The sequence below is a fragment of the Musca autumnalis genome, unplaced genomic scaffold (assembly GCF_047663935.1).
Source record: "Musca autumnalis isolate F117 unplaced genomic scaffold, ASM4766393v1 scaffold_1, whole genome shotgun sequence".
In the NCBI taxonomy this organism is placed as follows: domain Eukaryota; kingdom Metazoa; phylum Arthropoda; class Insecta; order Diptera; family Muscidae; genus Musca; species Musca autumnalis.
Window position 1 is genome coordinate 271,390,572 of NW_027411644.1, and position 24,459 is coordinate 271,415,030.

Sequence of the window (24,459 nt, forward strand, 5' to 3'; positions counted from 1 at the left end):
TTTTTTTACAAAAAACGGTAATTTTTCGTTAAAATCGAATTTTGATTTTGACTTTTTTAAATAATTTTTTTAAAATTCTGTTTCGCTTAAAGACAAGATTATTAGTTTCTTAAAACGCCCACAAAAATTTACGAAGATCGGTTTATTCGTTTTCGAGCTAGCGTTGGCACCGCAAAAGGCTTTCACAAAAAAGAGTTTGAACAACAAAAAATCGAAAAGTAATGTATGATGTGCCCTTTCAGATGAAAGAAAGAAAGAAAGAAAAAATTAGAAATATTGGTAGTTTCTTTGAAAAAAAAATCATTAACAATTATTTTTTTCTTTTTTTGGTCTACACAACTAGGGATAACCTCTTAAACTGTGTAGATGGGAAAACCCAAAGCTTTGAATTCTTGTTCATGAGACAAAGAAGCATCCACAACTAAGTTCTAAAAGAAGCGTCTACACCTTTAAAAAAACAGAAAGGGCTTTTCCCCGGGCTCTATGCTGCTTGGAAGATATCAGACAGTACGTATGATTGTTATTAATTAAAAAGATTATAATAACAATCATACCCACTGGGGTTCCAATAGAAAATATTAATAAAAACGAAAAGTTAAAACACAACAAGCCCATGTGAATTGAAACTTCCATCTACAGACAGTTTAAATATATGTAGGGGTTTTCAGAATTTTGTGGCCGTTTTTGAATATTTGAACTTGCCGACAAAAATGGGATTAGGTTTTAAGTCCAAAAGTGTTGCGGGGGAGGTACTCAAAGGAATGGATCGACATAGTCCATTATGGAAGTGGATTTTATGTCGGGAGTCATATCTTTTCGTTTTTGGGTTATCGTATAAATTTTGGACCTGTGTGCTCTAAATTATACGGCGACCAACTTAAATGACTGGTGGGAGCGATATCTATCGGGAAGAAATGACCACCAAAAAGAGAATCAACTTCGAAAATGGATTATGCCTTCAGGAACCTCCTCCGCAGCACTTTTGAGTTTTAACTCAAATCAATGTTTTTGTCGGCAAGTTAAAAAAATGGCACAAAATTCAGAAAACCCTCTAAGACATAATTTTTAAGGAAAAGGATCACCGTTGTGTGGCCGCCTTTCGATTTGTCCGTGGATAAAAGTTTCAACTCACACAGACTGAGGGTATATCTCTGTCTACCAGGAAGCATGGACATGTCAACGGAAAATATAATATCGCTGTAAACATGATCCCAACGAACAGCATCGGTATACATTTCCAAAGGATCTTCGAACAGACCCTAAACTGCACTTAGACACAAATGATGAACTTTGTCTTCGAACTGAAACTAAGTTTGGACAAAATATGACGAAGGCCAAATTTGGACCAAATCAGTTGATCAGTTCGAGAGTTAACGTGCTCTCCAGCCCCTACATATGGTGCCATGGGGGTTTCTACAATTGTTAAGCTATTTTCTCAGGAAGCATGGACTTGTCCCTGATGATGCTTGTACCGTCGTATAGGCGGCTGTGAATACAAGTTGGTGCAAAAAAATCAAAGCAATTCGAGAGCAGGTCCTAAACTGAATTTTTCCGAAATTTTGTGTGGGAGGTACCCGAATGTGTGGACCGATTTAGTCCATATTGGAACCTCATCTAAGTCTAGTAGAAATTTCACCACGTACAAAGTATGGACCAAGTCGGTTACTTCCTTCAAGAGTTATTGTGCGCACAAATTTTAGGAACATTTTCGAACTTTGTATTGTTTGGTATCTTCTAAGTAGCTTATAGCCCGATGACCTAGGACAACCTTCACTTTTTCCGATTTGTGTGTGGAAGGATCCCAAGAAGTGGAGCGACATATTCCATATTCCAACCTGCTACATGGCTGGATGAAATAATATGATGTGCAAAGTTTGGTCCAATCAGTCACTTCCTGTGAGAGTTATCTTGCAGATTTGATGTCAGGGCGTTTGGAGATTTTCACCTTTTATCTCAGGAAGAATGGATATGCCCCAGATAAAAATTGAACCATCGTAAATGGGACCGCAAAGACAACCTGCTAAAAAATCAAATCATTGACTTAAGCTAAGTTTGGGCAAAATAGTGCAAAATTTGGGTCGAACGGCTGATCCGTTCGAGAGTTATCGTGCGCACAGCCAGCCAGATAGACGGACGGATAGGGCTAAATAGCCTCCAAATTACCTCAAACTAATTTCGTTCAAACAAACTTGAGCTCTAAAACCATTATTTAGACGAAGCAAATTTTTAGTCGTATCAAAGTGTATATACAACATGAGGCAGGCTGCGATTTGAACCCACGCCCTCGTAAGTATATGAAAATGTAGTCACGAGGTGTTCGAGGTACCTACACCGCAAAAGATAACATAGACTATACCCAGTTTTTCAATAAATAGCAATTGTCTACTTTGACATAGGCATGTAACTAGTTACTCATTGATTCTAGTTACTTTACACCCAAAAATGGCACACAAAATAGCCTATAGCCTGCTTTTGCCACTGGAAATGGGCTTCCCTGCCTATCATGCCAATTCACTAGTTACAGGTAATGCGGCGTGTAATATATTGACTATTTTAGAGACTACCGATGCATAGTGTAATCGACAATGTTTCTCTCTTGTAATCTCTTTTCCACATTACTTCTTTTTTTAACAAAATAGAAAAAAATATTCTTTCATTTTGTTTATTCATAATTAAGAAAATTTATTGATGCGTTTGTTGTGAACAAATTTAAGATGCAAAAGAGAACGTGTTACGAGCTATATCATAGAAAGGATGATTAATTTAAGAAGAATATTTTTAATATATATTTGGTAAGTATTGATACATATCTTCACATAATTCACCGAATTGACTGGTTACTGGTAATGCAGTGAAGGGACAATTGGGTTTCCCAAGACTATCGATTTGACTGATTACTGGTAATGCAATGAAGAGACAATTGCCTTCACACGACTATCGAATTGGGTGGTTACTGGTAATGCAGTGAGGACACAAGAGACCCCTTCCTATGACATCCCCATGTTACATTCACCAGTCTATAACATTGCGAGTAGATTGGGTGGTAACTAGGGGTCTTTACCAGTAGCCAGCAAAATTGCTAGTTATTCCCTAGTTATCCGAACAACTGGGTATTGCTTTCAAAAAATTCTAAAAGCGATTTTCAAAATTTTTCTATGTAAATTTTTCCTAACAGTTTTAGAGCTCAAAGAAAATTTTTTGAACTCTCACATAAACACGGTGCTCTTGAAACAATTTTAAATGGAAGGTGCTTACACCTCGGAAGTTTTTGCGGATTCTGAAACTACAATGTTTATAGATGAGAACAATAAAAAAACAAAAAAATCGCCGGAGCGCTTTTTAAATAAATCGCGATTTAAGTTGACATTTTTAAGGGTTGTTTAGGGTTTCGCGATTTTGCTTAGAAACCGCATTTCCTATCAAAATGGGACTAAAACAATTATTGTAGCTATGAAAATTGTCTACAAGATTGACCTCTATGATATTCTCGTCGGTTTTACCGTTTTTGAGATATAGAAGTTCAAATTGGGACAATTCAAATTCAAGTATTTTATACCCTACACCACACTGTGGTAAGGGGTATTATGCCTTTGTGCATTTGTATGTAACATACAAAAGGAAACGAAATAGACCCATAGTTCCTTTTGGGGATATACAAATAATCACTTTCTGAGTCGATTTATGCATGTCCGTCCGTCTGTCCATGTATTTCTGTTCGCAATGTACAGGTCGCATTTTTTGTCCGATTCAGCTGAAAATTGGGGACTGTAATTTTTTTAGCCATAGGAAGAACGCTATTGCTTTTGGTGAAAATCGGTTCAGATTTGGATATAGCTCCCATATATATAGCTCCCACTATATACGTCGAATTTTGATGAAATTGGAACTGTGTAAAGAATTCTTGACATTTTTGAACAAAATGAAACTAATCTGTATTTAAGATCATCAAAAGGATATTAATTGGTTTTAATGGCAGTTATAGTACTTATAGTGACAAGTCCAACGTACACTGGATCGTAAAATCCACAAAAATTGGTCATCTAAAAATACAACAACTGTAGCGACAAAATTCCGGGTGTTATGTCCTGTTTATGATTTTTAATGCCATGAAATGCTCAGAAAAGCTCTAAAGTTTCAATATGGGGTGATCTTGATCGAGTTTCGACTTGTCCTGTTTGAAGAAACGGGAATTTCTTGAGGAAAGCCCATACTTTTGAGGCCGTTGTCCTTTTGAAACATGTAATAATCCTTAATCCTTACACATAAGGACTTTCCTTTTCAGGTTATTTACTCACAAATAATGTCCTTTTTCACATTCCCACCAAAAATAAATAGTAGGAGAACCTCAAGTTCCGGTGTAAGCCCTACAGTGACAATCGACCACCAGAGAAGGATATGATAGCTCTTTTAACATTTTAATACAGAGCTTTCTCTGCTGTTATAACGCATCGATTGTGCAAACACTTTCTGAAAATATGTGTTCGCTTCACTTAAGACCAAAATATAACTAAATAAATCAGTTAGAAGTAGTTCATTAGACAATAGTAGTACATTAGAAACTAGGGATACCAAAAGCATGTCCGATACAGCTGAAAGGCCGGTAGGACAGTATAACTGTAAGGCTTACAACGGACCTTGAGGTTCTCCTACTATTTATTTTTGGTGGGAATGTGAAAAGGGGCACAATTTGTGAGAAAATTACTTAAAAAGGAAAGTCCTTATGTGTAAAGATTAAGGATTATTACAAGTTTCAAAGGGACAATGGTCTCAAAAGTATGGGTTTCCTTCAAGAAATTCCCGTTTTTTTAAACTAAACAAGTCGAAACTCGATCAAGATCACCCCATATTGAAACTTTAGAGATTTTCTGAGCATTTCATGGCTTTAGAATTCATAAACAGGCCATAACACCCGGAATTTTGTCACTACAGTAGTTGTATTTTTGGTGACCCATTTTTATGGGTTTTACGATCCAGTGTACGTTGAACTTGTCGCTATAAGTACTATACCTGCCATTAAAACCAATTAATATCCTCTTGATGATCGTAAATACAGATTTTGTTTCATTTTTTCAAAAATATCAAGAATTTTTTACACAGTTCCACGAGGATTCTCCGTTGTATACTAACTTTTGCGACATAAATTTTGGTATTTTTGGGATTCGAACCCTACATTTGCTAATGTATGCAAATATTGCGCACTTTTAATTGTTATTACGGAAGACAACCTTCTTGTCTATCAAATAAACCTAATTGTTTGTTTTTATTTGAAAATTTTGCCTATTAGGCGAAGGTCATTTTTTATTAATTTTTTAATTAATTTCTCGTTAGAGACGAGCTTACTGACCGAGATGCTTTTTGAAAAAGGAAAGCCGACGATACGAACCCACACAATCACCACTGTGTGACATGCATGTTTCGCCTTTGGTTTAGGAAGGCTCCTCAGACACATCGACTGTGGGGCGGCTTCGCTATCCTCTAACTTATTTCCTCTTTCAAATGCAAGTTGTTTTTTTACAAAGTTGAATTTTTTGTTCAAATCTTTGTATGGCTTTCATGACAAACGCTTAGCGTAGCCTTTGAAAGTTATGAGTTTGGTTGTGAACACTAACACGCCGTGACAACACTTTTTTCCATGTGTTTTTCAAGGACGTGGGTTCGAACCCCAGCCTGGCTCAAGCTGATTTTTTATTTTTATTTGAAAATTTTGCCCCCCACTATGTGGGGAGGGTATTATAAGTTGGTTTTGGCCAAAAAGTTTGTAACGCATGGAAATAATGGTCGTAGACCCATACTTATATATACCAAAATGAATGTCTCGACGAGCTGAGTCGATCTGGCTATGTGTGTCCGTCCGTCAGTCCGTCCGTCCGTCCGTCTGTCCGTCTGTCCATCTAAACCTTGCAATCACGCTACAGGTCGCAATTTTGATCGGATCGTCACGAAATTTTGGATGTTGATGGGGGTCCCGGAGGGGAAGAAGCCTATTGATTTTGGTGATGGTCGGATAATATTTAGGGGTCGGAAAAGGCAAAAAACATAGGTGGATAAAAAGACAACGTTTTTTTCCAAAGCGAATATCTCAGCTTCTATATGGGGTATACCAAAAGCAAAACCCAACAATCAAAGTGGAAAATATCACCTTTCAAATGATGTAAGGTAGGTGCTCGTAGGTGATTAAACAACGAAGATATCACAATAGTAGCAAATAAAACCCCCATTTTCATTTTTGCAATTTTAATAATTTTGACGCATATCACAGCTTTGGTTGAAAATTTTCCAAAAGCAAAGCCTGACTATGAAAGAAGAAGATCCCGTCTTTACAATGATGCAAACTAGGTCGGCGTAGGTAACCAAATAATGGAGATATCGCAATAGTCGGTAATACATCCCATTTTTCTATTTTTTTGGAAATCACGCTACAGGTCGCAATTTTGATCGGATCGTCACGAAAATTTTAGGGTTAATGGGGGTCTCACAGATAAAGAAGCCTATTGATTTTGGCGATGGTCGGATAATATTTAGGGGTCGGAATGGGCAAACACTTAATTGGAGAAAAGTCAACATTTTATTTCAAAGTCAATATCTCTGTTTCTATAAAAGGTATATCAAAAGCAAAACCTGGCAACGAAAGTAGAAAATATCGTCTTTACAACGATGTAAAGTAGGTTATCGTAGGTGGTCAAATAGCAGAGATATGGCAATAGTCGATAATGCATCCCATTTTCCGATTTTTTTGTAATCACGCTACAGGTCGCAATTTTGATCGGATCGTCACGAAATTTTGGGGGTTAATGGGGGTCCCAAAGAGAAAGAAGCCTATTGATTTTGATGATGGTTGGATAATATTCAGGGGTCGGGATGGGCAAACACTTATTTGGAGAAAGGTCAACGTTTTATTTCAAAGCCAATATTTCTGTTTCTTTAAGAGGTATATCAAAAGCAAAACCTGTCAAGGAAAGTAGAAAATATCACCTTTACAACGATGTACAGTAGGTTGTCGTAGCTGCTCAAACAACAGAGATATCGCAATAGTCGGTAATGCATCCCATTTTCCGATTTGTTTGTAATCACGCTACAGGTCGCAATTTTGATCGGATCGTCACGAATTTTTTGGGAGTTTATGCGGGTATCACAGAGGAAGAAGTCTATTTAGTTTGGTGATGGTCGGATAATATTCAGGAATTCTTATGCGAATATCTCCGCTTCTGGTTGGAGTATTCCAAAAGGAATACCCGTCAATGGAAGAAGAAAAGATCTCGTTTATATTGATGCAAAGTTTGTTGGCGTAAGTGAGCAAACCGAGATATTGCAAAATTCAGTAATACGAGTATACCCAATTTTTCCATTTTTTATAGTCACGCTACAAGTTGGAATTTTGATGGGATAGTGACGAAATTTTAGGGGTAAATGGGGGCCCCACAGAAGAAGAAGCCTATTAATTTTGGTGATAGTCGGATAATATTTAGGGGTCGGAATGGGGGAAAACTCTTTTGGAGACAAATTCAAAGTTTTATTCTTTGTGAATATATCGGCTTCTAGTAGGGGTATTCCAACGGCAAAGCCTGTCAATGGAAGAAGAAAATATTACCTTTACATTGGTGTAAAACAGGTTGGCGAAGGTGGTCACATAAGGGAGATACCACAATAGTCGGTAATGAATCCAATTCTTCAAATTTTTCCAATCGGATGGTCACGAAATTTTGGTGCTTATGGGGGTCTCGGAGAAAAAGAGGCATATTATTTTTGGTGGTAGCCGGATTATATTCCCTAAAAGAAATGTTTACCAGTGAAAAGCTTATGCACAGGGGTAGTGGTGTAGGGCATCACATGGTCGGCCCCGTCCCGACTATATCCTTTTCTCACTTGTTTTTTATTAATTTTTTAATTAATTGTTAATTGTTTGTTGTTTTCAATAAGTTATAGTGATATTTATCCCTAATACATTTTGGTTTCAACGGTGTATACTAACTTTTGCGACAGACTGTATATTTTCGGCCGATTTCACGTATTTGCTGCACCAAACACGCTATATAAGTTCGATTTCAATGATATTTTGAATGTGTGACAGACTGACGGTCTGGAAAAAAATGTGCCAAATTATATCGAAATCGGTTAAGATCTGGATATAGCTCCGATTTTTATTTTACTTATTCACAGTGGTATCATATAGTCGGCTCCGCCCGACTTTGATCCTTTCCTTACTGGTTTTTTATACAGTTAGCAAAACTATTCTTTCAAAAACTGTATCCACATTAGGGTTATGACCTTTTTACAACCTCATATCCCTGTATATTAGCATGATGAGTTTCTACGCAAGATTACATAAAATCTTAATTATAAAGTGATTCGATAAAACATTTTTCCACACAAAAACCTTTTATTTTTCAGAACTTTTGAAGTCACTATAAGCAGATATTTAACTGAAAACAAGGTATAGGGGCACACGGCATAACCGAAATGACATAACCGTTGGTTTCTCACTATTTTATCGTCGTATTATTACATATACATATAGTATTTTATTTTATATATAACATTTCATATATCATAAAAATTAAAAGTGGTTTGTGTGGGACCTTTTTCAATATTTGTGTGAAATAAAAGTTATTTTAGTCATTAATAGGCCAAAGGTCATTCATTTGTGCAACAGGAAAAATTTGTTGGAGATTTTTTTTCCTTTCATAGTATTTAAAAAAAAAAATCAAAGTGGTTTGTTTGGAAGCTTTTTTTATAATAAAACGGAATGAATGTTATTTTAGGCATTAGTAGGCAAAATCTCATTCATTCTCACTACAGGAAATCATTTTTGAGGAAAAATGACAAATACTCATAACCCTAATCCACATTTTGCAACTTTAATATATTGCTACTTAAAATTTTAACAAAATTCGTCTTTAATGTTTCTGGTAGTGATGTAGAATTTTGTATTACATATTTAGCTGTGCAAAGGCAGAAAGCCAAGTATAGGTAAGAAATCGAAACCGGTTGCCTAAAGCTATTGTGGTGTTGAAGGTACAAACTATTGCTAAAGATTGTACATTTATTTAATATCTTAAAATTTTTCTTCAAAATTTCTTACATTGAGTTTGTATATTTTAGATGTTTCTTTCCTTTTATTAAAGACGAAAAGAATCGTACAAAATTATTACATAAGAGCTGTGAGCATGCCTGAGATCCGTTCGCATTAACGCCATTGCTGTTGAAAATATTCATGAAATGGAGAACACGATAGGTGAAAAAACCTCAATAGGGAGTCTAACAAACTCTCACCATTGCTACAAAATATCTCAAGCAGCTCTCTGCAACTGTTTCAATGCCAAAATGTTTCTATTTAAGGAATCTTGCTGAATAACAAACAAAATTTAGCTGAATTGGTTCTGCAAAGTGTGTGTTCATGTTCTTGTTCTTCTTGGTCTTTGTCCTCTTGTTCATTTTTTGTTATATACATACACAAGTATATAAAAATAATAAAAATATATTTCACCTACACATACTCGTACACTGATGCTAGGTATATAACTATACTAATCCAAAAATATACATATATACAATTTACTTGTGTACATAAAATTTTAAAGAAAAAATTATATACACAAATCTCTGCTTTCTTTGCTTTTCATTTGAACTAAAAATAGTTATTTTGTTTCTTTAAGAAATACAAAGACAAGTTTTTCTCCTCTAACAATTAATTGATGTTACGTAATATAAAATTACGTGATCCTCATCCTTAGAGCCTCGAATGCCTCTTACCTGTATCACTTGGTGCTATGTTGCTTAAACGATTTGTTATAAAACCCCGTAGATTGGAGACAACACGCTGTGGCGAATTTGGGCCACTGCCGATGGAGAAACTTCTTAACTTGGAGAACAGGGCGGCCGAATCACCGCTACTGCCACTGCCTGTGGCGGCGTTTGTATTGGGCTCGTTAGAGGACGCCACTGTCAAAACTTTTCAAACGATTTGTATTTTTATGGAACTTGTTTAATTTTGAACACTTTTATTTCACTACTTGATTTTTTTTTTACAATGAGAGTGAGATTTTCTTTAAATTTTATATTTTTTCAAAATTTTATTTTAAATAAAAAAGTTTTAGTATCCGTCCGTGTTTTTTCGTTTATTGTTTGACTCTCCACTGCAGTCTCTTTGTTAGTATTGATATGTAATTTTTGTTAATCCTTTATTTGGAATTGCAGAAAATTTTCACTGACACTTTTTTCTTTGGTAAGGGATCGTCGATTTCGAATAACCGCTGCGAAACACCCAGACACGTTCAATTTGCCTTAAATTCGTTTTAAATAAAATTTTTAATATCGATTTTTTGTTTCGTTTGCTTTTTAATTGGAGGATAATTTTATGCTGAATATGAATTTTGTGTCTGTCTTAGCAAGTCCAAGTTGATTTTTTTTTATTCCTTGATTCTTTTCTTTTTTGGTATTGTGAGTGTTTTTTTTTACACTAGACTTCGGACGAGCAACCGTGGCGTTCGTTGTTGTCGTCCAGGCCAGAGCAAAGGTAACTTCTGTCTGGTAGCAAGAACACGTTGAGACCATCACATGCCCGTGCACAAGCTAGAATTTTGCACAGCGGGTGGGGGGTGGTGGAGCTGCAAAGGCAAGCTTGGAATTTCAGTACCAGTTGGTACTAAAGTGAAAGCATTTCAACACCCAGCACACCACCCACCCACTCACAATGGTATGTGCTTTCCAAGCAATAAAATATCACAGGTTCTCACTTTTTCCATGCATGAGAGAAAACAGCGAGTGAGAGGGAGAGCATGAGAGTTTACATATGTTTTAAAGGGGGATTTTTGTTTGTTTCCAAGGGTCATTTGTTGTCTCTCATTCAAAGGAATTTTAGGACACATTTCTATTAAACGCAGGCGCATTTCTTGGCCAGCTGCTAAAGCTGCTTCTTCTATTTCTCTTTCATCGCCAATCTCCATTGCTTGAGACAATCATGTTCCACCTTTCCGCAATAAAACAATACACTTGTTTCCACATCTTCCTTGCTCGTTAATGAGGAGAGGCTATATTTTATTGTTCTCTAGCATTTTGTTTCTTTTGGTCTCATATCCTTTGCCAGCGTTCTTCTTGTTTTTGTTGTTTGGTATTTAATGTGGTGTATATGTCTGTTGCAAGTTAGTTGTTTTTTTCTCTTACTAACATTTTACCCCCGTTTGGCTTGTGGCATTTTTACCCACGTACCTATGTATGTTCGATTATTCATGCCATAGCTGTCAGGATATTTGGAACATCGAGGCGAAAACACTCCAGAAAAGAACACCAACACAGTTGCCTGTGAGGTTGTTGTTGGAATTTTGTTTTTATTTTTAAACAAATCTCCCCGACGCGTGCCATTCGTTGTTTTTTGTTTGTTCAACTCACAGAATTCGAAGAATTCTTAGTTGATACGTGCTGACATGTTGCAAAATATTTTGATTTTGGTGTTTCTTTGGAAAAGCCGAAAAGTGAGTGTGATTCTCATTCATATGAGAATACTAGACACTTAAAGAGTTCGGTTTTTCGCTAAAAAGGCATCATTTCAAAAACTGATAAGCCAATTGATAATTCCCTTCGCCGGGATGAAATCATGATATTGGTAGCGATCAGTAAAATTTTGCAACACTATCAGTTCGTTTTGAAAAACATTACTCTCTGTAATAGAGAGTAATGATGAAGTTTAAGCCATTGGGGGTAACACTCCAGACTTAAAAACAATCGAATGTTAAAATATTTATTTAGATTTTACCTATATGATATTTATCCCGCTTTACGCGGACATATCTGAATTTCTTAAAAAACTTTTCGATACCTTAAATTATATGCTTCATACTAAGACGTAAAATTAGGTAACAAATAACAAGGAACGTCCATAATTACTATTAACATGACAAAGTCCAGGATCTATCGGACTTGTTGGCCTATTACAGAACATTTGTCCTATAAGCCGAACTTAGAAAATATTTCCATTCCTCTCTGTAAGGTTTTTATTTCTTTCTGAAATACCGCGTTTTTTCGATCTCGTCTCCCACTTGTTTGCTCCATCGAAGGCTTGGCCTGCCAGTTCTGCGTGCACCGCCGCACAGTGGTTCAGAATCGTTTTTTCCTGGTCAAAATTCTGAAATTTTTGAACGGATAGAGAATTTTCATAATTCTTTTTTTGTTTTTTTTTGTTAGACTGATAACACAATCAGCTTTCCGATGAATTATAAGCGGTCAATTTCGGTCTCGTAGTTGCAGAGGAATTCAAGGTCAAAATTGAACTTTTGAATTTTTTTACTATTTTTCATCTACATATGAGTGTTTTTATGTTATATCTCTTCCTATATATTAAAAATGGTCAAACACCAATAAATAAACTATAAAAATACCAAAAAACCAAACAAAAAGTTTTCCAATTAAAGAAAATAGTCCTTGGGTTTTCATAACACTTATAAAACTCATATAAAAACTCATATACTCCAAAAAATGTTAATTTGTGTAAAAAACTGTAATTCATATGGAAAATGATATGGAAAAAACACACATTTTTACCCATATAATTTCAATAAATTTAAAAATGTGTTAAACGGACGGAACGGGACGTTATATATAGTATATATGGGCTGAAAGAGGAGACTCTAGGGCATATTTCTGTGAAAACAGAACATTGTTCCATGTTGTTCCACAAAAGTTCTAGTCCACTAAATATGGAATTTCATAAAATTTAGTACCTGCGGAAAAATAAAATAGCTCATGTAGTGTAAACGCTACATTTAAAGGCCACAATCCTACCTACCTAATAAAAAAAATAATGAACACAATATCTGTTATAGTTTCCGAGAAAAAGCTATTTCTTTCTCCAGAAGTTTGCAAAAGTTACGTATTTCTCAAACCTGGGAAAAATGTTCGTCTTTAGGGGCACTCTACGCCCGCAACTTCCAATATTTTGACCTATTTTTTGGTTTCCTTAGTATCATTATGTTTACTATTGATTCCCATATAGAAGTTAAATATCTGTGAAAAACAAAATTTTGATTTTTGGCCAGGAAAATCGTTTCTTGAACCATTGTGCGCCGTGTGGCCCGTATTTATATGCCTTTTTGGCAGGTTCATCATCTCAGCCAACGCAATCGTTGTATTTTGATACGTTTAACTATACTGATGTCGTTGTATAGCAGATAAAGCTCGTGGTTCATACGACGCACTGTGGGCGAAATTCAAATCCAACGGATAAAAAGTCCGAAAACTAACCAAGATGTAAGTAAAAATCATTAATACAGTATTTTTCCAAACATACTGGTAGTATTGCATTTAATGGTTATTGGCCGTTATAACGGTACATTTACTAGGTTTTTTTTTGCAAATGATAAAATAGACTTTTTCTGATAACTAGTATGTTGACAAGTACCATAATTTATTTTTTTTTCAGAAAGTTTGGAAGTAGTTTTTATAAAAAAAAAATGATCAATTGCATACTCCGAGGTATCTACCAAGGTTTCGGAGTCTACGAGTCGGAGTCGAGCAATTTTGCTGGAGTCAGAGTCTGAGTCGAAAAAAATAACTCGACTCCGACTCCGGGCGAAATTTTTTCCACGTTATAGAAATATAACATTCAATTTGGAACAAGAACTTTTTTTAAAAATCTTTATTTATTTTAAAAGAAAGGTATAAGAAAACATATATGCAATCGGTATCTTATACTAAGTTAAAGGACAATTCACAGGATATTTACTAGGGCATCATAAATTCGTTATTGGTCAACGAGAGATTCATCTCGCCATAACTCAGAAGTCTGACAAACGGCGAATCTTGCTTCTAGTATTCATTATATACTCTCAATGAGGGCTTTAGATGTAGACATTGAAATAAGCGGATCTGTCTGCCAGCATGCACGAAATTCAGTTAAATACATAATCACAGAGTTATCACAAGAAAGGATCGGGTAAAAGTGATAAAGGACAATGAAAACATGACAACATCGATTTCTCGCCCTAGTGGACCGACCCTACATTAAATTTTCCTAGCGACATTTTTGTAGAATATTTTTCATGCACGAAATCTCATCATGTGCTAATTTTCAAGTTCCAGAAAACATCCATCTGCCTTCGTGCTGGGTGGTGTACACAATATATCTCAAATATTTCAATAAAATTATCCACTTCACATCAACGTTTAAAATGTAAGCGCTGAATTTTAGTTTAAGGAGTGATCCCTACTTATAAATTTCAGAAAAAAATTTGAAAGTATAAATAGCATAGAATATGTGGTAAAATTTTTAAGTCCATCGGAACAATATTGTCTTAGTATGAGCGTTGGATGGGAACAATTTATTTTATTTTGTATGCAGCATATTTATTTATTTATTTATTTATATTTATTTATTTGATATCCCACACGACAACAACTAAGTGTTATAAATGAGAGTGTGGGTTATTGATATTACAAAACGTATAATGAAAAACATAATCTTTAAATGTGTACAATATAGTTAGATTGGGAATACATAATTAATAGAATGAAAAGAAATAGAGACAGAAGATTGAGTTTAATCCTAAAAATACTATAGACGATATTCACAAATATTAATACAATATATAAATATAATGAATCCAATGGTAGCAGCTCGATAGATTATATTTGCCCAAACATTTGGAAAAGAGAAGACTTGAATATTTCAGCATTGCCTTGAAGTTGGTTATTGTATGGGAGTTGGTTCCAAAGTTTGATTGCGTATATAAAGAAGTGCCATTCCGAAAATTTACTTCGATGACGTTGGATGATGAGCTTTTTTCCTCTGTTTGATTGGGCGAAACTTAAATTGTCGTAAAGATATTTTGGTTCCTTTGTGTATATAATCTTATGTAGGTAAGTCAGGACTTTAATTTTTAGGAGGTTATCAAATGTTACGCCATATAATTTATGTGAATACAAGACTAGGCTATCTTGCCGCCTGAGACCAAAAACGTACCTCAGGATGGCATTGTATGCAACGTTTAATCTGTGGTGACTCTTTTTGTCACATGATGCAAATAGTTCACATCCATATAAGAGCTGAGGAATAAGATATGTTTTTGCTAGCAACATTCTGATGTGCAATGGAGTAAAGAATTGAGAAACGTAAAGTGTTCTTAGCATACCAAATAATTTTCCGCAGATTACTTGTATGTGATTGTGCCATGTTAGTCGATCATTGAAGTGTACTCCGAGATTTTTGACTACCTTTACGATGTCTATGACCTGGTTGTCCAGTATGATATTGTTTGACAACGGTGATCGTGATGTAGTTGATTTACTTATTATCAAGCATTTAGTTTTGGAAGGATTTAGAAATAGTCCATTATTCGTTGCCCAAGTATGAACTCTGCGCAAGTCATCATTCAAAAGCGCGATGTTAGATTGAATATTAGCTTTAGGACTGCTTAAGTATAGCTGCACGTCATCAGCGTAAACATGAAATTCAGAGTGGATGATATGATCTTGCAAATCTTGAATATACATCGAGAAGAACAGGGGCCCGAGGATTGAACCTTGTGGAACACCGGCTTTTAAGGGCATTGCACTAGATACTTTATGATTGGCAACAACAGCTTGAGTTCTAAGGTTCAAGTAAGAGTTAATAAGTTTAACGGCAGTGTTTGAGAAATAAAACAAGGTCTTCAGTTTGTGGCACAGTATCTCGTGGTTTACACAATCGAAAGCTTTCGAGTGATCCAATAGGACTAGAAAAGTGGTGTTTGCCGAATCTACGGATTTCCGGATGTTTTCTGATACGTCCATTAAGGCCGAGATGCAGCTATGTTTGGCTTTGAAACCAGACTGGCGATCAAATAATAAGTTTTGACCATGAATATAGTTTGTAATTTGCTTATGGATAATTTTCTCAAAAACTTTAGATAGGTATGGGAGGATCGCAATTGGTCTATAGTCTCTATTTGGTTTAATGACAGGAATAATTTTTGCATGTTTCCACATGCTAGGGTAAGTGCTTTTTGTTATTATATTGTTGAAAATGTATGTTACATGCGGAAGAATAAATCGTAAGAGAAGTTTGAAGAATTTTGGATGTATCATATCCAATCCCATGGCATTTGACTTCACTGCAAGGCAAGAGTTAAAAACTTCCGAAGATGAGACACAACAAAATTCCAGGGAGTTTACATGCTCAGTAGTTGTGATAAGTTCAGATGATTGTGTGGGATGTGTTGTTGACGTTTGAAGAGGTAAAGAGATTTGATTTACATTCACGAATTGTTTATTCAATTCATCAACATCAACAGTGTCATCAATGGGTTGATTCATGTTTTTGCCTATTCCAATTTCCTTTATCACTTTCCATTTCTTTTTTGAGTTTGCGGCTGTACGAAATCTGGTTTCATAGTGCGCAGATTTAGCTATTTGTATCATTCTAGTTACTTCTTTTCTTGCAATTTTATATTGTTCGTGAAAGGAAGGGATCTTATATCGCTTCCAGCGGGCATAAAATCTGTCTCTCTCATCAATTAAACTTTTGATGGTGTTGCTAAACCATGGGTTATTCTTTTTTGGCTTGACATTCCGAAGACGAACATGGTTACTAAAGAGCCAATATATTTTGTGCTGTAGGCAATCTATCTGGTCATCTACATTGAGTTTGTGGTATATATCATTCCAATTCATATTCAAAACGTCATATTCGAGCTGTTGCATATCAATTCCATGGAAGTCGTAGTATTTCTCTGGATGAGCTTGAGTTTGTGTATTGAACTCGTAAGTCATAAAAATTAGATCGTGCTTTGAGAAACTCGGGACTGACAACTGATCATATAGTAATACTTTTTCTGTGTTGTTAACAATAAAAAGATCTAAAAGGGTGTTGCAGGTGAGGGAAAAATGGGTGGGTGTATTCGAGTTTACCACCGAGAGGCCAATGGAATTTAGACTCGGTACAAGATTATTGGGTTTCAGCAAATTACAATTAATATCTCCAGTAATTATAATATCTGTGTATTGAACAGTGAAATTTTCAATTCGCGTTATTAGCTCATCGTAGTTAATGTGTTTATTGGGCCTGTAGACGCAAGCTAGGAATAGTTTGTTTCTATTTATAGTAACTTCGATGAAGATATACTCAATACGATCTTCTTTACACGATTTACTTAGCACTTTGCATTGTATATTTGTTTTAACAAAGATTGCTACACCTCCAGCATGAGTGGTTCTGTCATTTCGAATAATTTTGAACCCATTGGCATGTACCATCGAATCAGTGATGGAATTATTGAACCAGGTCTCAGATATGCAGATAATATCCACTGAGGAATCTTCAAATATATGTCGAAATTCGTCAATTTTTTTGCATAAACTTTGAGCATTGATATGGCAAATTCGCAGACCTTCTTTTCGATTACTAAGAATATTGATGAGAGTTTTGACATTATCTCTGGAACCATACAATGACATTTCATTTGATGAAGACATAATAAAGTAATTTTAAGGCAATGCTATAGTAAATTGATGAGGATCCATTGGAGTGATGAAGTTGTGACGAGAAATGACTTCGAACAGCGCTGTGAGTTTGTAAGGAACGGTTGCTGTAATATATTGTTAAAATGAACAAGAAGACAGGAAGTTGGAATATTATGTAGTTGATAGAGACTATGGTGATTTGATCGAGATGTATGTTGAGTGATTTATTTTGAGTGTAATAATCAGTTTTATTCCGATGTATTGTTATGATTGCTGCGAAATAAATAATTTAACTTATTTAAATCATCTATGTGCACGGGTTGATCAGTTTGCTTTAGTTTTACGTATACTAGACCGCGAAGCGAATAAGCAGAGAAGATGGCGTTTTGCTTTCTAAGCTTTATGGCGGCTTGTAGAATTTTATAGTTTGTACTTGTGAGATTTTCATTCACATATATGGGTTTATCGGATTGTAGACCAATGTGCGACAGAGTAAGATTACTTTTCGTATTCTTTTTAAAGAGGGCATAGCATTTGAGGAAGTAATTTTTGTCATAAGCCGATGTTAATTTAGCAATGATGACGTCCGACTCAGATTTATTATAGCGGAGTCGGAAGATAGAAGTATATGCAGGAACATTTGTGGCAATTACATCACAGATGACTTGGAAACATTCGTGCAAGTTTTCATTTTCGATGTATGGCACGCCAGAAATCCTGAGGTCGCACGAAACGGCAAGATTTTCTTGACGTTGTAGTTGTTGTTTTATTTTGATTATTTCATTTTCATATTGTTTTTCATTGAAAGATTCTAAATTGTTAATTCGAGTTTCAATACTGTTTACAGTCTTTTCAACTTCAATGATTTTTTTATCCACCTTATCTAATAGCTTTTTCTCGACTTCAGTAAGTCTTAAGTCCAACTCACAAACTTTTTCGTTTAGCCCGGATAATATTTTTAATTCCGTTTCATGCATCAATTGTTTTATTTTATCAAAATGATCTTCCAGACGTTTTTCCACCACGTTGAGAATGCGAAACGCAGAGTCTGTGGAAGATAGACGTGGTGTTTTAACCGTTTTATCTATCGTTAAATTAAGAAAAGACTCCCTTGGCCGTTTTGCGGAACCGATATCATCGTCAACATGTGGGGTAATTTCACCATCACATACGTTTTTCAAACTAGCCATCGTTATTTTATAGTCTTGCGATCCAATTAGTAGAAAACGCAAAGTGGATAATTTTATTTTGCGACACGTGATCAATAATCGCAAGGCACTACACGGTTACAGTTTTGATATGGGTACACAGGTACTCGCTGTTTGTCTCACACTAATACCAGTATTAGTTCGAGAGGGTCAGCTGATATTGTTTTTGTTTACGTTCGTGAAGTTAGACTTCTTCTTTTCGCGGAATGAGTGAAAATAATTATAGTCAAAAATAAAATATATTTTGGTAAAATTAAAACTGATATTATTCACCGCGCGGTTTACACTTTTACAGTTCTCGTACCAATAAATGTGAAGAATATCGTGGAGCAGAAAATAAGCAATGTTTAATAATGTATAGTGTATCAGGTGACGTAAAAAACAACAATATACGCGGACAAAAATATAAACAACCGCACAAACGAGTGATTTTTAAGCTGTGTTTTTCTCGAATTCGGCCACAAAAATATATGACAATTGGTTTATTCGTTTTCGAGCTAGAATTGGCACCGCAAAATGCTTTAATAAAAACAGGGTTTCGTAGACGGCCTCAAAACTTCGTAATATTTTTCTCTTTCAGATGAAGAAAAAACTGCCAAAAAGTTACGTAGTTTTCTCGAAAAAAAAAATCATGAAAAATGCATTTTATTGCGCTTTACAACTGGGAGTCTCCTTTTAAGGCTAAGCACACTAAAATGTTGGATTACATCCAGTCTGAAACTTGGTCATGAATTGCCTATAATTTTTATTGCATGTAGTGCTTATGATTTGTATTGCCCCTTCATTTTCACATATGTATTTTGAAAGCTTAAAGATTTTCTCACGCTTAAAGATTTTCTTTGCAAACTAACTTTGCTATTTTTCTAACTTTGCTATTTTTCAATGTAATATTCGGCAGATACAATATTGATATCTTTGAATGTATTCCCTTTCCAATGAATATGTAAGGAAAAACTAACACATTATCCTATATAGGCCAAATTTAGGACAAAGTTAAAAATATGTGAGCCAAAAATACCTCGACTCCGAAACCCTGGTATCTACTCCAAAAATGTCGTCTGATTTTTTTTGCCTTTTTTCATGTTATCATCAATTTTATAAATGCATTCACGGTGCGCCTTAACTAAATTTATATGGAAGGTGCTTACCCTGGGAAGTTTTTGTGGATTCTGAAACTATCAAAGTTCACACTTTTAGGGGTTTTTATGTTTTCACGGTTTTACTTGGAAACCGCACGTCCTATCGAAATGGAACTAAAGAAAATGTTGTAGAGGATTTTCACTGTTACAACATTTCCTGTAGTCTCATTTCGATAGTACTTGCCGCTTTCACCAAAATCATGAAAATCGAAAAAATCCTAAAAATGTGAATTTTGACCGCGATTTATTTTCAAATTCCTCCCGCGACTTTTTCTTGTCTTTGGATTTTTCTCATCTATGATCATTGCTGCTTTAGAATCCACAAAAATTTTCAAGGGTATTCGTTTAAAGTTAGTTAAGACGCATCGTTCATGGCACTAAACAGAGAGAATTGGAGATATTTTCTTAGTTCGGTCTATGGAACAAATGTTCTGTAATGGGCCAGCTAAATAAGTAATAAAAGAGAATATTTTAAAAATATAATTTTTTTCGATTTGTTCCATATCCACACTTACGACACAAATGTGAAATATTAAACACCACATGGACCAAAGTGACAAATAATTTTTCCATCTTTGCCTCAATAAATTAAAAATCGAAAATTAACGCTTTGATTTTTGAAAGGTGTTTTTAAACTTGCAAATTTTTAAAATATTAATTTTATAACTGAAAAAAGTTTAAGCTTTCGCATCGAAGCGTGGATATCTCGGAAACTAGAGCAGATAGGAGAAAACCGACCAAAAATTCAGAAAGAGCATACCGGAAAAAAAAGTAAAAAATGGTGTATGGGGCACTTAAGCATGATACCGACGGAATGTATTTTATCAATCGTGATCAATTTGATTTCTTCTTTTGTGATCCGAGACAGCCAGGTGCCCTTATGAATGTCCAGATGCTTAAATCTGGTGCTTCAACCTACCATATTTTTTGCTGCTGCGAAGTCTATCAGATGTTACATTATGGAGACTGAATTTTCCGACTATTGGACCAAAGATACTGTCGTCTCTAATTTTGGCATTAAAATCGCCTAGAATAATTTTAAAGTCATGGGCAGGACAACGGTCGTATGTTTTTTTCTAAGCGCTCATAAAATATATCTTTGGCCTGTTCGTCCTTGTCTTCGGTGGGGACATGGGCGCAAATAAGAGTGATGTTGAAAAATTTACCTTTTATGCGAATTGTGGCAAGTCTTTTATTCACCGGGCTGAAACTGGAGACCAGATGTTTTAACCTTCGACTAACTATAAAACTGCATTCATACTCATGTTTTGTGTCGCGGCTGTTATAATACAGTGCGTCACCTTTAGGTGTTGTTGTGCCGCCTTTCCCAATGTATCATATTTCCCGTATGACCTTGTACTTTGCAAGTACATTCGCCAATGCGTATGCTGCACCTTTTCCTATAAAGAGTCCGGACATTCCAGGTGCAGATTGGCGGATCATGGTCTTTGAACATTTGCGGGGTAATCAACTTTAGAGGGGTTTCGTTTGATTTTCTTTTCTTTTTTCATAGTAGGGAAGTGTTACTAACCCGACGCCCAAACCCAAGTTTTTAACGTTCTTTTTGGTGAAAGCGTGGCACATGTTAGCTCACTACCTTTAACGGGTGTTAAAGGCAGCTCCCCAGGTGACACCACGGGTAGGTTATTGTCAACGTGAGATGAGAGAGGGACCAATCTAAGTCTTGGGCTTTGCCATGTTAGAGCCGGTCAGGACTGTTATTTGGTATCTTTCGTCCCCTACGTCACCCAACAGGTCTTTTTTAATAATCATAAAAATATAGGTCATTGTTTGTTTGTGTACATCATACATTATATGCCTGAAAAGAAAGTGATTGGGAAAAGTAATTGAAAAGCTTCTAGAAATTCCGCAATATAAAAAAAAGTTTACCTTTTACAAAAATACGTTTACAGTTTACAGTGTCTATGCAATAAAACCTCCAAAAACAAGTATTTTTCTTTTTCAGCCAAAGTTTTGCCATGAATATCACCGTTTTTGATTACAGTGATAAGAATAATGGAGGGAAATGTTGTAGCTGATGAAGCAAAGTCAAGAAATCGTGTTAAAGCGTTTATTTTTAAGCTGATCATTAAGTGTAGAAACTGCTCATCATCGTCATTGCCTGGGAAATGTGTGTGTGTGTTCTTTAGACAAAACACTCAAATAGAACAGACACACAACAGTTACATGGCACACACCAACCCACCCATACACACACACAATCTAATCTAGATAAACGACATTAATGTCCTTCCCATTTGTGTGACAAATGACAAACGAATTGGCAAATTACTGGTCATCGTTGTTGCTGTTTTTTCTTTTTTTGCTTTATTTTGAGAGCTATTGCTGGTATTGACAAATGTTGGTGAAGACCGAACAAAGAAGTGGTCCTTGGAATGATTATTTGTTTTACTGCCCATGAATTGTTTTCCTCTCCCCCCTTTTTCGTCAATAACAACAACTGGTGTGACATGTCTTGAGTATGTTCTATTGTTGGTGTTTTTTTTTCTTACTTTATCTATTGTGTCTTGTATTTTTTGGATTTCTTTGTTCATTGTCTTACAATCTTAGCACCATTTGTATGCTTGTTTTTTCTGTACTCCCACATTTGACATAAACTAAGTTGTACAATGAAAAAGTTACATTTCAAATTTTATGTCGGAGAAATACATCAACTTTTACTTAACGAAAGCGTAAAAATTGTCTCATCTTCCAGCGCGTTTTTTTTGCGTTTTTATCTAGTAAAATCATCACGTTTTGTGAAGAGTGTATAGAATTTATTAGACATTTGGTTTTTGGTGAGTCAGCGAAAGATTATGGTTTGTAACGAACTGACGGTTTTGTTCCCACAACACTCCAAAGGGACAAAGGAGACATCTCTCCTATCAGTGAGTGCACGCCGATTCATATTGACTCAGTGATATGGGACTTACTTTTTATCACCGAGTACGAAAGACATGTCTTACGACACCATTGCACGATGGGGCCAATGACAGGTTTTTGAGGCAAAAAGTAATTTTTTCAAGTCAGCGATTGAAATCAAATAATAACGGAATTATATTCTTAACACTTTCAAACCTCCAAAACCAAAAAATTACAATCTGGCAACGACCCACGGCGACATGCCAAGCTGTCAAAGATGTCATAAATATGATTCCGTTTATTTCTGATATTCAGTCGTAATTAAACAATTTAGGTATTTTGGCGCCAAAACCTGATCTGTTGATATTATCTATTTTTTAAAAATGGAAAATACGGGTAATGGTATTTAAATTAAGATTATTATTAAAAGTGTAAATGTAATATTAGATGTGGTCAATAATTTATTGTGTCAGGAAGTGACGGTTTTTTATGTAGTCTGTGGTATCGTCCATGTGTTCTTTGGAGTAGAACTTTCGGCTTCAGGGTGCATTCTCGTAAAAATATGTATCTGATGAAAGGTGGCAATGTCGGCTAACAGATTTTGAAAAGAATTTTTGCCTATACTTGCGAATTAAAAAATTACCAACTTCCAGATTTCGTAAAACTTAAAAATTTGGATATTTATACCCTACACCACTATGTGGAAAGGGTATTATAAGTTTGTTTTGGTAAAAATTCATGTAACACCGCGAAATATTCGTTGGAGACCCCCAATGTGGTATACCAATCTTCATATCTCGGCGAGATAAAGCAATTTTGAGATGTGTGTCCGTCCGTCCGTATGTGCTATTTTAATTGGTTATGATCGTGAAATATTTAGCGGGTGAAATGGACCAAAAACATAATTTTTATCCAATTTTGTAGCGGCTCTGTAGGTCGCAATAATAGTCCGATCAACGCAAAATTTTAAATATGGTAAGAGTATATGACAAAGAAGTAGCATGTAATTTGAGATGCCGATCAGATAAAATTTAGAGGGTTAAATGGACCACAACTTTTGTGTGAAAATTGTGAAAAGTTTTAATATACAGCTTATATCTTTTTTACTGGAAGAGACATTCCGGGCAAGTAAGCTATACTTGGAAGAGGAACGCTTGACCTTTCTATTAATGTCAATTGTCTTGATGTACGTAATCAGATAACAGAGTTACAGTCTAATATATCCAGTTTTTTTGTTTGTAGTATTATAATAAACAGGCTAGAGGTCGTAATTACTGCTCAATAGTCGCGAAATTTTGCTGGAGGTAAGAGTTTAGGTTAAAGAAAATGCCTATAGTTTTGCATGATGATCTGCTATTATATAGCGGGTGACATAGACCATTGCCTTTGTATGAAAAATATACAAATTTTATTTTTGGTCCATAATTTAATTCCTGGAGGGCCTATACCTGCAAAGTAGCTTACATATGGAAAAAAACTACTGACATTTCCCCTGATGCAAATTGCAATAATGTGTCTTCTAGATAACGGGCCTACTGCATAATATATAATGGGTTTTGTGTAGAGAACCCCAATTTTCTCCCATGCTACAAATTATATCTACCGTGACAGAGAATTTTTCAGTTCAGTTGTCCAATTTGATTTTTCATACAAATATTGCAACATTTCGTCGCTTCGCCAACTATTTTGTACTCTCGGCCTTTAGGGTGAAGGGAATATACATATACAAAATACGACCAAAGATGTGCCTCATCGAAATAATGGTATTAGACCCCAAGTATATTTGGACGAAATTCGTTTCAGACCATTTGGAGTCGATTTAG

At 35.4% G+C, this 24,459-nt stretch overlaps 2 protein-coding genes across 2 annotated transcripts in view; both read right to left on the bottom strand.

The window, feature by feature from the left end:
* ChAT (Choline acetyltransferase) overlaps positions 1–10,529 on the bottom strand; it is a 308,371-nt gene extending 297,842 nt beyond the window's left edge. Inside the window, exon 1 of the mRNA XM_073961171.1 lies at positions 9,751–10,529. The gene's annotated coding sequence lies outside the window, so the exon portion shown is untranslated. The remainder of the gene's footprint in view (positions 1–9,750) is intronic.
* Positions 1–10,529, bottom strand: part of VAChT (Vesicular acetylcholine transporter) — a 94,437-nt gene extending 83,908 nt beyond the window's left edge. Inside the window, exon 1 of the mRNA XM_073961173.1 lies at positions 9,751–10,529. The gene's annotated coding sequence lies outside the window, so the exon portion shown is untranslated. The remainder of the gene's footprint in view (positions 1–9,750) is intronic.
* Positions 10,530–24,459: the final 13,930 nt, after the last annotated feature.